Raw genomic sequence first — 13,585 nt, forward strand, 5'->3', positions numbered from 1 at the left:
ACGCTTCGTAGTTTTCAACCTCAAATGCTGCACTTCCTAGAATTCACCTCATCAATCAACGTCGCTTGAATACATTCCCCAGACAAGAATAAACATCCTTATTTTGAAAAATTACAGACTCCGACGCCTCGTTTGAAATAACATCATCCTCCGTCATCACTCATGTTTCAGTAGGTAGCCCTTCACTCTGAACTTACGGCCACACTATCATATAGGGCGATCCACGATCGGCAATCCTCAAAAATACCGCTAAGGACACTATAGGTATAGTTTGCAGGGACCCGCGGGCATTGATACGAATCAATATGGAAATCGTATGGCGCACACGTCAATATAGACAATGATCTACCCTCCCAGCCACTTGATATAGATTTTTGACGATGTGATTTGCAATGTGCATGTGCATGCTTGCGCATGTAAAGATATCACCGGTAATACAACCCCATCAGAATACTACTCTTCTTTGTTATTATACAAAAAGTATAGACAGTCTTCGTATTCGTATGGTTAATAGCCACTGCGATAGTATATAGTGAATAAAATTGCTGTGTGCTGCCATTACTGGTGGCTATATGTCAAATGATATAGGCCGATGTTAAACTCAATTCTGGTCGCGGGCCGGATTCAAACCTTCTGATTGCTTGCGAGTCGGACCAGTGAAATGATGCCTGTTACTTCAAAATCCATACCTTGGTTTCTACTAAAATGACTAATTAAAATTATGAATATTATCAAGCCCATATATAATATGTTATGTTGCGGATATAAGAGCTATATTCTGGCATCACCTTTATTCGCAATCAACGGACTTGGCAACAATAAAAGTTTGACCAATTGAATACAGCTATATACTCTTAAACCAGCGGTTCTAGTGTGCGATGATATAAGTTGATGTTATTTTAAGATCTTTTTGTTTTAGTCGCGATGTATCGTTGGCCACGCGTATACTGCACATTGTGCACAAGGAAAACACGATCGGGTTTCTACGGAGGCTACGGGCCCGTTGAATCAGAAGTCATGCAACTGTGCAATCAACAATATTTACATGACATTCACTCTGTAACTTGCACAAGGTTGCTTCTCATTGGCGTTTTCGACTATGTAAAAAAACCTTTTAGTCCATTTTCCTGGAATCTCTGAACTGAGTGCGAACAAATTTGCCTTGTCAGAATTCGTTATCGCTGTCGCCCACTTGTTACTGATAGTGAATAGAGTGAAAACCCAAGATTGCCATCAAAACGTGGTATAAGGACATGCTAAACATTTTCTGCCACGAGTGATTATTTACGTGAACGTATTTCTTATTAAAAATGTCAATATTTGATAAAAAAAAATACGCTGGAAAATTAACGGACTGCAAAAACTATGTGGTGTAAGAAGCAGAATTGTACAACGAGATAATTTTAGTTGAGTAATTAGACTAATTAAAGTGGAACGTAGGTAATCTAATTTTATAATAATTTGTCGAATGTTTCTATTCGCTAATTTCAATTCTAATCCATTATCTGATTTTATTGAATATGCTGCAGGAGAACTATATAGTGCGAGATGAGCCAAGTTTGCTGTGCTGACATTTGCTATTCTCATGCTCATAAGAATAAACTATGCTTTGATATTAACGGAACTTGATTCGATGTCCGAATTTTTGTGAGTTCAGGAATTATAACTTGCAAAATCTAAAAATATTTAAGTTGTCGAAGTCTGGTATAGGAAGATCTCCTCGCGAGGCGATGATGAATAGCAAGTTACCGGCGGGGCTCCGCAGGTGTTCAATAATAATAATTTTCTCATAAACTTTGGTGCGTAAAAATTAACTGGCACTCGACCTCGACCCCTAACTAGGTGTAAAAATTGCAAGATAGATCTTGGCGACTATAATATAAAATGTTTCTTTACCAATTTCGAGAAAACCATTACCGAGAATGGACACCGTCGAGAATGAACACAACCGAGAATGGGCACTGTCGATATTGGAAAATGGACATTACCGAGAATGGACACCACCGAGAATGGATATTGCCGAGAATGGACATTGCAGAGAATGGACACCCCCGAGAATTGACATTACCGAGAATGTACACCACCGAGAATCTACATTACCGTGAATGGCCAATGCCGAAAATCGTACTGAGTCGGACAGTGTCTAGAAATTTATACCTGAGACTCGACTTCGAATGTGACAAGGCCGTGGTGCACGCTATGCATAGCGTGCCAGCATTACATACCAGACACGGGGTCATTACTTCATGAATGTAATCGATTGCGATTACTATTACTTCTGCATCACGCGATTACGAAATCAGGAAGTAGTCGATTACGATTTCGATTACATTGGGAAAGTAATCATGATTACTCACGATTACATTTATTTTGCTTATCAGAACTAATCTTACAAAATATATTGGATGACAATATAAGGAATGCGATGAAAAGACCTAATGAGAAAACAACTTTCATTATATATGATGCGCCATTTGCTTGCTACGTCATAATGTACCACTTCCCCAACTTTATGGGGGACGATTTATCGCACCCAACGATTTACACTATTGCCAGGTCCGTAACCGCCGCACCCCAAACCCGCCAATAGCACTGGGAGCGATCTCAAAGGGGACTCAAAAGTATTTCGTAAATCGACATAAATTGTTATAGAGTATTTTCGAAAGATCTTATTAACTTGAAATTTTTTTTTGAGCTTCGCGATTTAATGTCTCTAGATAGCTTGATTTTGAAATGCATACCTCTCCCTCTCAAGAAAAAAAGCATGTAAAATTGATAGGAATAAGCATTTTAGTGTCGGTCATAACCGCGCCACGACACATCAAATTATATATGCAGTTTCGGCCAACATGCGACTCCACGAAATGTACTACCAAATAATGACCTTGGGCGAAACCCTGGATATGTATTCAATGAACACTGTTCATTATCAATGGCCAGGCTAAGTGGGCGTTACGAATAGTCCTGTCCTTCCAATCTGAGCCCCAAAGTACAAATGCCACCCGGGGCACCCACAGAGGAATGAAGACATGACAATTTGTGTGGCCTATCATCAACTCGAACTGGATCCGCGTCACCGAGAACTTACTGCCTTCCAGTCAGCAAGCCAGTTGTTTCAGTGGCGACGACTCGCTTTTGGTCTGACCAATGCTGTACCGGAATTTCAACGATCAATCGATTACATTGTCAAGCAGAATAACATGAAAGGCTGTTTTCGTATCGGGACGATATCACGATTGCTGGGGTGGATCAGGCTGACCAAGACAACAATTTGATGGCCTTCATGAAAGCTGCTTCACGCGGAAATCTTACTATCAACGAAGCTAAGACGCAACTTGCCATTCCGAAATAGCTATTTTGCGGTACAAGGTCGGACACAAATCTGTTCAGCCTGATCCGGAGAGAGTATCACCACTCCTAAATCTCCCACATCCGGAATCTGAGCTGCAGCTGAAGAGGATGATAGGGTTGTTCGCTTACTACGCTCGATGGATCGCAAATTACTCGACTAAAATCGGACCGCTGATCAAAGACACGATTCCTTTAGACAACGATTCTCGTGAAGCAATTGACTGTCATCAAACAACACCTGACCAACGCCGCATTACGACCAATCATCGAATCTATGCCCTTCACTGCAGATACTGACGCCTCAGATTTTGCGATCGCTTCAACCTCGAATCAGGAAGGGCGACCCGTAGCATTTCACTCGCGCACCCTATCGCCAGGCGAATAACGACATTCTGCTGTTGAAAACGAAGCATATGCTGTTGTTTAAGCGCTACGAAAGTGGAGGCATTTGTTCACCGGACGTCATTTTACATTGGTCACTGACCAGAAAAGTGTCTCCTTCATGTTCGACAATCGACACACCAGCAAAATAAAAAACGACAAAATCGCTTGTTGGCGATTGGAACTAATGACGTTCAGCTACACTGTCATTCACACGGCACGGCGTGGAAAATGTCGGCCCGACGCTCTAACGCGCGCCCATTGCGGATACATGGGAAAAAATCAGTTGCGCGATCTGCGCATTTCACTCTGTCACCCCGGCGTGACCCGCATGTCATACGTACCATGACTTCACAGTGCGAGGCGTGTCAGAAAATCAAACATCTGCTCTTTCGTTCCGGCGAGGAGAAACTAATCAAGGCGACTCAACCCTTCGAACGTCTCAGCCTCGATTTCAAGGTTCCGTTACCCAGCATCACCAAAAACAGGTATTTCCTCACTATCGTCGACGAATATTCACGATTTCCGTTCGCCTTTCCTTGCGCAGACATATGTCTGCGAAGACGGTTATCGAATGCTTAACGACGCTGTTTTCTGTATTTGGGTTGAGTTCGTACATACATTCCGACCGATGGTCCTCTTAGTAGTCTTATGAGCTCAAATCTTGGCTCAACTCTAAAGGAGTTTCTGCAAGCAGGACCACTAGCTACAACCCTCGCGGAAACGGACAATGTGAAAAGTACAACGGCGTAATCTGGAAGGCGATTCAATGCCCATTGAAATCTCGACGTCTTCCTCTCGGCCATTGGGAGGATGTGCTATTGGACGCTCTACATTCTATTCGGTCTTTGCTGTGCACATCGACAAATTGCACTCCTCATGAGAGAATGTTTCATCACTCTCGCCGCTCGACAAATGGCACCTCCATTCCGTCATGGCTGAAACCAGGTCCTATCTATGTCAAGCGACATGTGCGGAATAAGGACGAAACCTTGGTGAATGAGGCGCAGCTTCTCGAGACTAAACCTGCTTACGCCCATGCCAGACTTAACGACGGCAGGGTAACTGCGGTATCGGTTCGGGATATTTCACCATGTAGTAGCACCGACGTAACCAGCAAAGCTGAATTCAGTAACCGCAGCCCGAGCGAATATTGCTCTGGCGGACAACTCTCGAACGAAGACGCCAACCATTCGTGATGATGCCATTGCCACTAGCACCGACGAAGGAATACGAAAGTTCGCAACCGAACATTGAACCAGAAAGACCACCGCATCGTCGTTCCAACGCGTGCTCAGAAGGCCGTAGATCGATATGGCGCAGTACCCTATTATTGATAATGTATCACACACTTGTTTCACAAATATTTTACGGGGTGAGAATATACTATTTCTTATCCGTACTTTCCATTAGTTGATTGATTCACGTTGATGACGCTCACTCTCCTTGCGTAGTCCTGTGAGTAACCTATGTAATTTGTTGTCAGTTGCTTTAGGGGTTGCGACTGGCGTTGTGGTATTTGAACTGTTCCTACTGTGTATCTCATCTGTTGTATGTTACAGAATAAATTTAATAAAGCCTATCTCTAGGTCAGAACACATACATTGTGCATGTGCCACTACCTATATACCACGGTCGTAGAAGGAGAATTGTGCGGCCGTGGACACGTATTCAATTAGAATGTGTTGGCGGTCGTCGACATGCAATTTGAATTTACGAATTGACTCCCGATTTCCTAAGAGATTTTAATTGATCCTGGAATTTTCTTCGTGCTAGACGCGATTCCATGCGGCTTCTTTTTTCGATTTTGATATATGGTAGCGCCCTTTGCAATCAGCGCCCACAGTACAGATTCGAATAGCAGAGGAAAAGGATGCTCCCCATATCGAAATACAAACTCGCAATCGTGTGTTCCTCACTACACCGACAATCCTGATGGGAGGTAAAGAAATAACAGCATGCAACAAAGTGACTAAATTTTCGAAACACCCCCTCTATCAACTTTACCAGTGAATCTGATCACATGGGCTAAGAAAGCATAAATGTTTGATAGTATTAAGTAAAACTACTAATATTATTGACGACATTCATTAGTGAATTTGAAATTTTTTTCGCGCTTTGCGCGACTATGAACAGACCCATAACATGATTACGCAGTACGCACTATACGCAGTCACCACACGCGATTTTGGGGCGTATAGTAAGCCTATAGTGAATAAATAGATTAGTCTGGAGTTCACCGGTAATTGCGATGCGTATTAGGCGTCCAGCTAGTTCATTACGACTTTGCCCTGGAATGCGGCCGTAGGCTACATCAGTAGTCGAAATGCGGCCGTGAATGGCAAAAAGGTTGGCCAATGGCCAGTGGCCACCCCTGCTATATACGAACCAGCGAACGGCGATTATTACTTCCACTCGTAGAAGGAATGCATTTTGTTAATGAATTAGGACTTTAGATAGTGAAATATCGGCAGAACGTTATTGATTATGTCAAAGATGTTGATGTAATCAGCTAGTAGCCTTATTTTATGTACTCTGCTCGAGGAAATTGGCAGTAGTGGGTGCATCACAAAGGGAAGCCTGTAGGGCGATGCTCCTTCGTTAGTTTGAAGACCATATGGGTGAACGTATCAAATTTTGTGGCCGAAGTAAATTGAGACTTGGCTATGTTAGATGTATATCTGCTCCTTAAATAGCTGGTTCTATTTTCGCCACAAACACGCAAACATACCCCGCAGCGCTGCTTCATTGCTATCAATAATAATCTACGCTCGTTGCCATGCTTTGCTAGCATTGAAACTGCGAAATTCCTGCGTACATAAACAAATTAAACTGGTATTTATATGCAGTACTTCGGTATCACGAAGGATGCCGGTGTTCGACATATATTCTCAATATATAATTATATGCTTTGCGTGGTACTTGACCTGGCTCCGGTGGATACGGAGATACTTATATTCAAATTCGAGCATCATAATTACCGCGAGAATTCCAATCTCTACTGCTACAATCAACAGCTATTTGAACTATAGTTATATTACTGTGTCCTAGAAGAATTTCGTAGTGATGTCCTTTTCTAATGTTAACATCACTGAGCTATACAAACATTCGATAATGTCAGTGCTAGGTGGCGCATTACGACTAAACAACACCTGGTTTTCCGCATGTTGTTACAAGAAAGTGTACCAACTGCCAATCGCGTACGGAGAAGGCACATCTAACTTAGTCGACTTTCAAATTACTTAACCAAAAAATTGCGATACACTTAAAACCCCAAAACGAAGATTTAAAATTGGAAAGTTACTACAAGCACATAGGCAGAAGAGAGCAGGTTGCTAACTAATCGATCGCAGTCATGCAAATGGAGTACAGTATTGGCAACAGAAAGGTCTCGATAACCCCCGCTTTGCGACCACGGCATTCCATAATGGTGTTATTATTTTGTAAACATGCCACCACCAGCAAAAATTGGAAGCCAGCAGCTTTACTTACATCTGTGCTAATAGATGATCTCAACTAATCCAAACGTGTCTGAGGTTGATATCGTAAATTCCTACATGGCTATTCACTTTTTAGGCTGCTATACTACTATTATCCTCAGGCTGAAATCGTGGACCTTCCGTAGCAGGCTGATATGTTTTGCCTGGATTCATTCATTTAGCGCGAAATGGCTTATTTCATCATGGTATGTCGGCATTCCTGTCGGATATTTATTGAGTGATGCTGACGGACAAGGTTGTGAAACGGTAGTAGGAATGTCCTCACATACATCACACTTGAATCGCGGTGCATCCACGACGCGTGTTTTTATTGCATGCGCTTTTGAGATTGAAGTGAATACACAGGTGACTGAGGTGAGTAACGTGACACTCAGGTCAACGTGCGGTCGCAGAGCGAATCCTTATGTTGCTTTTACCGGATCCTCAACGTAAACACTTGTCAACGAAATAAATGCCGGGAAATACCGAGACAGCTGTGCGCTGTCTGTGGTGTTTATTAGCGATGAGGTAAGAGGTTCGGGTTTGCACGAATGTGTACTTTTGTGAATGTTTCTTTGTTAGGACGAACGCGAAAACGAACACACGATGTCCCAAATCTAATTCAAAGACAATTCCATCTTTCCCTTTCAGCCTAGGCCCCCGTTTGCCGAAGAAGTCTTAATCACAGCAGACGCTTGGTGTCAGAGACCGAAGGAAAATGTTTTATCGTGATTTTATCTTGTTACAACTTGTTCGTGAAATCATAGTCGCCGGGGCTAGTTTTCGGCTCCCAAGAGGTCGTAATTGGCTCGCGGTATTGTTCGGGGATAACGGATCTGCGGAGCCTACGAAGTTTACCATTTGAGGTTATATCTGATAAGAAATAATTCATTCTTTATAACCGGAATAGTGTAATATTTCAAGAAAAATTATCAACAATCCGTTACCATACCTTGCTGTTGAATATCATTTCAATGAATTTCGATCCAAGATGTAACTCTGAAAATTCTGATATTTAATAAAGCATTCGCGAACTCGAATCTCGGAATTAACAAGTTTCGCCTACCGAACATGAACGTTCGCACCATCCCTAGTTTTTATACTTGTTTGGTAACCAAGAAGTTCATGTAGATTTTGCCTACCAGCGCTAATTCTTCAAGTGGTTTTGATTGTAGAGTAATTCTACATCTACTTGACAGTTTTCAGTTGTTTAGACAAAACTGTGCCATGAATACTTACTTGCAGAGGTGGTCAGTAACGAATTACTTCTACTTTTCGAAGTACTTGAAGTAGATTTTTCCTACCCGCACTACTTATTAATTCGTTATGATTTTAGACTACTTCTACTTCTACTTGACAGTTTTCAGTTTTTTACCCAAAAATAGGCGTAGAATACCTACTTACTTACTTGTGAACCGCCACTCCTACTTCTACTTGAGTAGCAATTACGGCGTTACTTCTACTTGAGTAGCAATTACGGCGTTACTTCTACTTCTACTTGAGTAGCGACGGTGACTACTTTGACCACCTCTGCTTACTTTTACTTACTTGTATATCGATACCTCCACTTCTACTTGAGTATAAATTTATGGTGTTACTTCAACTCTACTTTAGTACTGACGGTGATTTCTTGACCACATCTGTTTGATATCGAGCTCGGATCACTGATAGTTTCAAACCATTGTACCATGTTGAAATTATGATCTTCACAGGTCCACCGGGGCCTACGATAGCTTATCGTAGTTATCGTAGGCCCCGGGTCCACTTTTCTGGATTGCTGTCAGGCCGTGTTATTTTTGGCATATGCCAAAACTGCCAAAAATAGCTTATTTTTGGCATTTTTCAATTTTTATTTTTGGCAGTTTTGGCATCGACCTCTAAATAGATATTTTCAGACTCGAATTAGTCATAAAAACGCTTTATTTGGGTCAGTTTCTCAATAGAGACCAGAAAATGTGCAGCTTCCACTTATAATAAGTACCAACAAAAAACCTAGCGATTACATAGGTTAATAATATCAAACAAAACCACGAAATGTGCAGTATCCATTCGGAATCGGTGCCAATAAAGCAAAAAGAATGAGAAGCCTAACAAACACGCTTAACTCCTGATTGTTACAGCTGTTGAATAGACTTAAATTGTTTGCACTGTAACAGTGCTTCCAAACTCAGGTCAGCAAAGTTTCTCCTGAATTAATTTTTCGCGCAACGAATCTGGGAAATATCGGCTTCAACAGTAGCCGTTGAGGGAGAGAATGTTGCCAGTCCTCCACAAAAGGTTTTCAGAGCTTCAAAATTTCGGAGGGCAGAACCGGCTTCCAAGCATCATGAAAAGAGATCACTGCGCTAGTGTCATCGATCTCATCGCGGAAAGAATTTTCTTCCCGATACTTTTCCAGGAGTTCCCTGTGTTGTCTCTCAACACATTCTATTATGTAGCGCGACCATCCCATCTCCATCAGTCTACCGATATATTTTAAAAGGACTTTTGTCACGTCAGATGGCTTTAATATTACCAACTCACATGGAAGAGTCCTGGGAAGGTTAGCTTGTTTAAGAACATTAACGCAACAAGACTGTCTGGCAAAACGAGACTGCAGCTCAGAAATAGCCGGACTGTTTGTTGTGTCACAATGCTCAACTCGATCACAATGCAAAAATCTTAGTTTAATATGGGGGTTCCAGATCCATGAGCAGAATACAATTTATATTTTAGTAATCAGTACAGCGGCAGATTTCCATTGATACCCGTTTTATCAAATTTAGCGCTCGGCAAGCCGGTTAAAAATGGCCGTAAAATTGCCTTTGGACAAATGGAAAGTGTGACGTAAACCAAATGCAGTTAGCCGTTCAATCTCGCTGTGCCCACACCATTTAGGACACCATGCTTTCTCCCCTAATGGGTGGGCCCATAGAGTAAAAAATCTGCCCGTCACACTTGTAATGCGGTCCTGTTAACACAACACCATGAAAGAAATACACTATTGGCAGGTTGTGTTATTTTTGGCATATGACAAAAATTAGTTATTTTTGGCATTTTCAAATTTTTATTTTTGGCAGTTTTGGCATCTGGCTCCCGAAATGCCAAAAATAACACGGCCTGTGTATACTGCAGTGGATCTTAACCTTTTTGACCTCGCGGACCGGCGAACCTTCAGAAATCAAATTTAACCCTAAATTGAATTACAACAAATGAGCGGAATTTGAAAGAAATGCGACTTTGATGTTTGTTATAGCCTGTTGTACTCAGAGGTGGTCAAAGTAGTCAAGAAAGCTACTCAAGTAGAAGTAGAAGTAGCGACGAAAAAATCTACTCAAGTACGAGTAGAAGTACTTCTTCCATGGGCAATCTAAAATTACTTGAAGTAGAAGTATAATTGACCGACTTTAAAAGTACTCAAGTAAGTAAGTAGTTGTGAAAACGATCCTAATTCGTTCACATGGATTATAAAAAGGTACAAATTGAGCTATGCGAAAGGTGACGAGCTTGATTCATATTGATGCATACCAGCAGGTATCCAATTTTCGATAGCATAAGCATTCGTCCACATCATGGTATGAAAATGATAGTATAGACATGGAAATGCGATACTAATCCTCTGTTTACTCAAAAAGCACGTTTTAGAAAATATCATGGTATTGCGCACTCCCCCATATTATAACGCCTGTAGTTTAGTCGAAGAGCAATGCGGAGATCTTGTGTTGGATGCGGTGTAAACACTTTGTGCGATTAGTAAACGTTAATAAAAAATATGGTGGACCGTAATAATGCTATATTGAGTAGCTTTATTTCTGGAAACTGAAGCATTACTACACTTGTTTTATACTTCAAGATGTACGTTATCCAGTCAAAAGAACTGATATTAATTAGAAATCAAAATATATGGTACTACATGGGAATTGAAAGTGAAATATAAATCTAAAAACGGGACATGGATTTAATGTCCATAGTCCAAAAAGTTTCGAAGGTTGGTGTGCAAAAACAGCTCTAGAACTAAAAAAAAGTCCGAGTCCACGTTTCCAGATTAGGACACGCCATGGATAGCTAGATTACGGTATGATAAGTAAATGCTAGATTGCGAAACATCAGTTTCAAACCTTATGATAAGCCATATATACTGTGATGAAATATTTGATATGGCGACGGGCGACAATGCGGTGTGAACGGAACCACGCCAACCCGCTACCTAAATTATATTCACCGATACTTTCGTGAAATCATACTGGATACTCTGCATTCACTGCGCGCGAAGCGCGACGAAAATTCTGGGCTTAACTCAACTTTTATGAAAATTAAATGTCGATACTCCGTGAAAACAGCCCCGAAATTTCTCAGGCTTTCTTTCTGATTGGAGGATTAAACTACTTCTACTTGACAAACTGAAAATAGCGAAAAGTAAGTAAGTAGATCACAAAATATTATGACGTAGAAGTAGAAGTAGTGAAATTCAGATCTACTTGAGTAAGTACCAGAAGTAGCGGAAAACTACTTGAGTACTTCGAAAAAGTAGAAGTACTTCGTTACTGACCACCTCTAGTTGTACTGCCAAGAGTCGCCTAATTGCACTGGGGGATTTGTAATTTGAGTAAAAGTATTCGTAGCATCCGTATCATTCACGCATAACTTGTACAAAACGAGTAGTATACTACTTTTAACCAGTGCCGTACAACATACTTGCACCATTGCAACACGCCCAAAGTGGACCGTGAGCTCTGTTCCGACACCATGTAGAAAATATGTTCCAAACTTCTTAATCAATTTAAAATTTGATGTTTATTCCTCTAATGGACAAGCGTTCCAGCTATTGCATTTCGGAATTGAGATATCAAATTCTAATATATCTGGCGGACCGGCCCGAAACTTGCCACAGACCGACGGTTGAGAACCAGTGGCATAGTACATAGCAAAGATAATTTTCCAGCAATGCATTTCTGCAGCAAACCCTTACCACACGGAAAACCTTCGCCGGTATCAGTATCAGTTTATTAATATTTTCATCATTTCAAAACACCACAAAAACTGCGATACAATGAAAAGATAGGAAGGTGCCGAAACGACTTGGAGTAGTCTTTGAGATCAGACACCCACCTTGGCCTAGGAGATGTTGAGGAGAGACATACACAATGCACATTGCATGCTGAATGAAAAGTAAAGCAGATAATATAAAAGGCAAGCGACAAAATGAGGATGCATGTGGCGGAAGGTGAGATAGCCAAGCAAGCCTATAGGCTCCGTCGACTTTTATAATCACCAGTTGGTTGCTTGCAGCTTGATTGACAACGCATGTGATGTTAAACGCAACCAACACCATTCTTGAATGTGTAAGTGTAAGTATTATTACCAATGACTTGTACTCTGTGCAGGGATTGCGAACTGCCTATTTATAACTTGCTCAAAACAATCGTTCACCAGCCAGACAGAAGAGACGTCTGACTCACGAGCGACGTTAGCAATATTCGTTTCGGCCTGGGAAGTCTTGGAATGTCAGGCATCACGCAGGCGTAAACAGACAGAAAAAGCTACTGACAAGTGACAATCATAGCCTATTTACTGAAAAGGACATTTTGTTGGAACCTACGCTGTAGAAACCTAGCGTGTCATTTGAACGTGCCTATAAGTGTAACTTATATTATCGTATGTATCCAGTCTGATTGTGTAATACACAATGTGTATAAAACAGGGGTGGGCAAACTTTTTAGCTATCAGGCCACATTCAACATCTTCATCCATTCGCGGGACGCGCTATATAAAATTGAGTTTTGAACCAAAACGCAATATTGGTATTTTTTTTTAAATAGTAATGCTGACAACGTCATACCCATGTTAATACGCTCCCACTAAAATATAGATTTTATAAAGATAGATACTTCTGCACATACAGAGGACGAATCTACCTAACACCCGTACGAACAGGTTTCTCCAAGCCCAGCACTAAAAATAATAAACTTTCTGGAGTGGCCAATGTAAAATTACACTTGTGAACCAAAATTCGTTCCCGTTTTGACTTTCTGTGATGTTTGCCAGTTGAAACCTTACAAAATGCGTGGGCCTTGAGGCCGAGCTATCGCGCCAGCAATGAAATACTCTATATATAGTAAGAATATAACATATAATTATCGTGGTTAAATATAATAATGAAAAGTTTAATCGAGTCCATGCAGTAATTAAATATTTAGTACTCATTTTATCAATATATCTAATGCGTTTCTTGAGCCTTTCGCGGGCCGCACAAAACAGTGCTGTAGTTTGCTCAGCCCTGGTATAAAGCGTAAACCGGTAAACACAAAAATAACCTACCGATCAATCATTCGACCCGAAGTCTTGCGAGTCGAGATGTGATAGCTGTCATGTGACGTGATATACATCGTTCGTAG

This window comes from Botryllus schlosseri, chromosome 12, assembly GCF_051294905.1.
Source record: "Botryllus schlosseri isolate E-star chromosome 12, Bs_hap1, whole genome shotgun sequence".
Classification (NCBI taxonomy): Eukaryota; Metazoa; Chordata; class Ascidiacea; order Stolidobranchia; family Styelidae; genus Botryllus; species Botryllus schlosseri.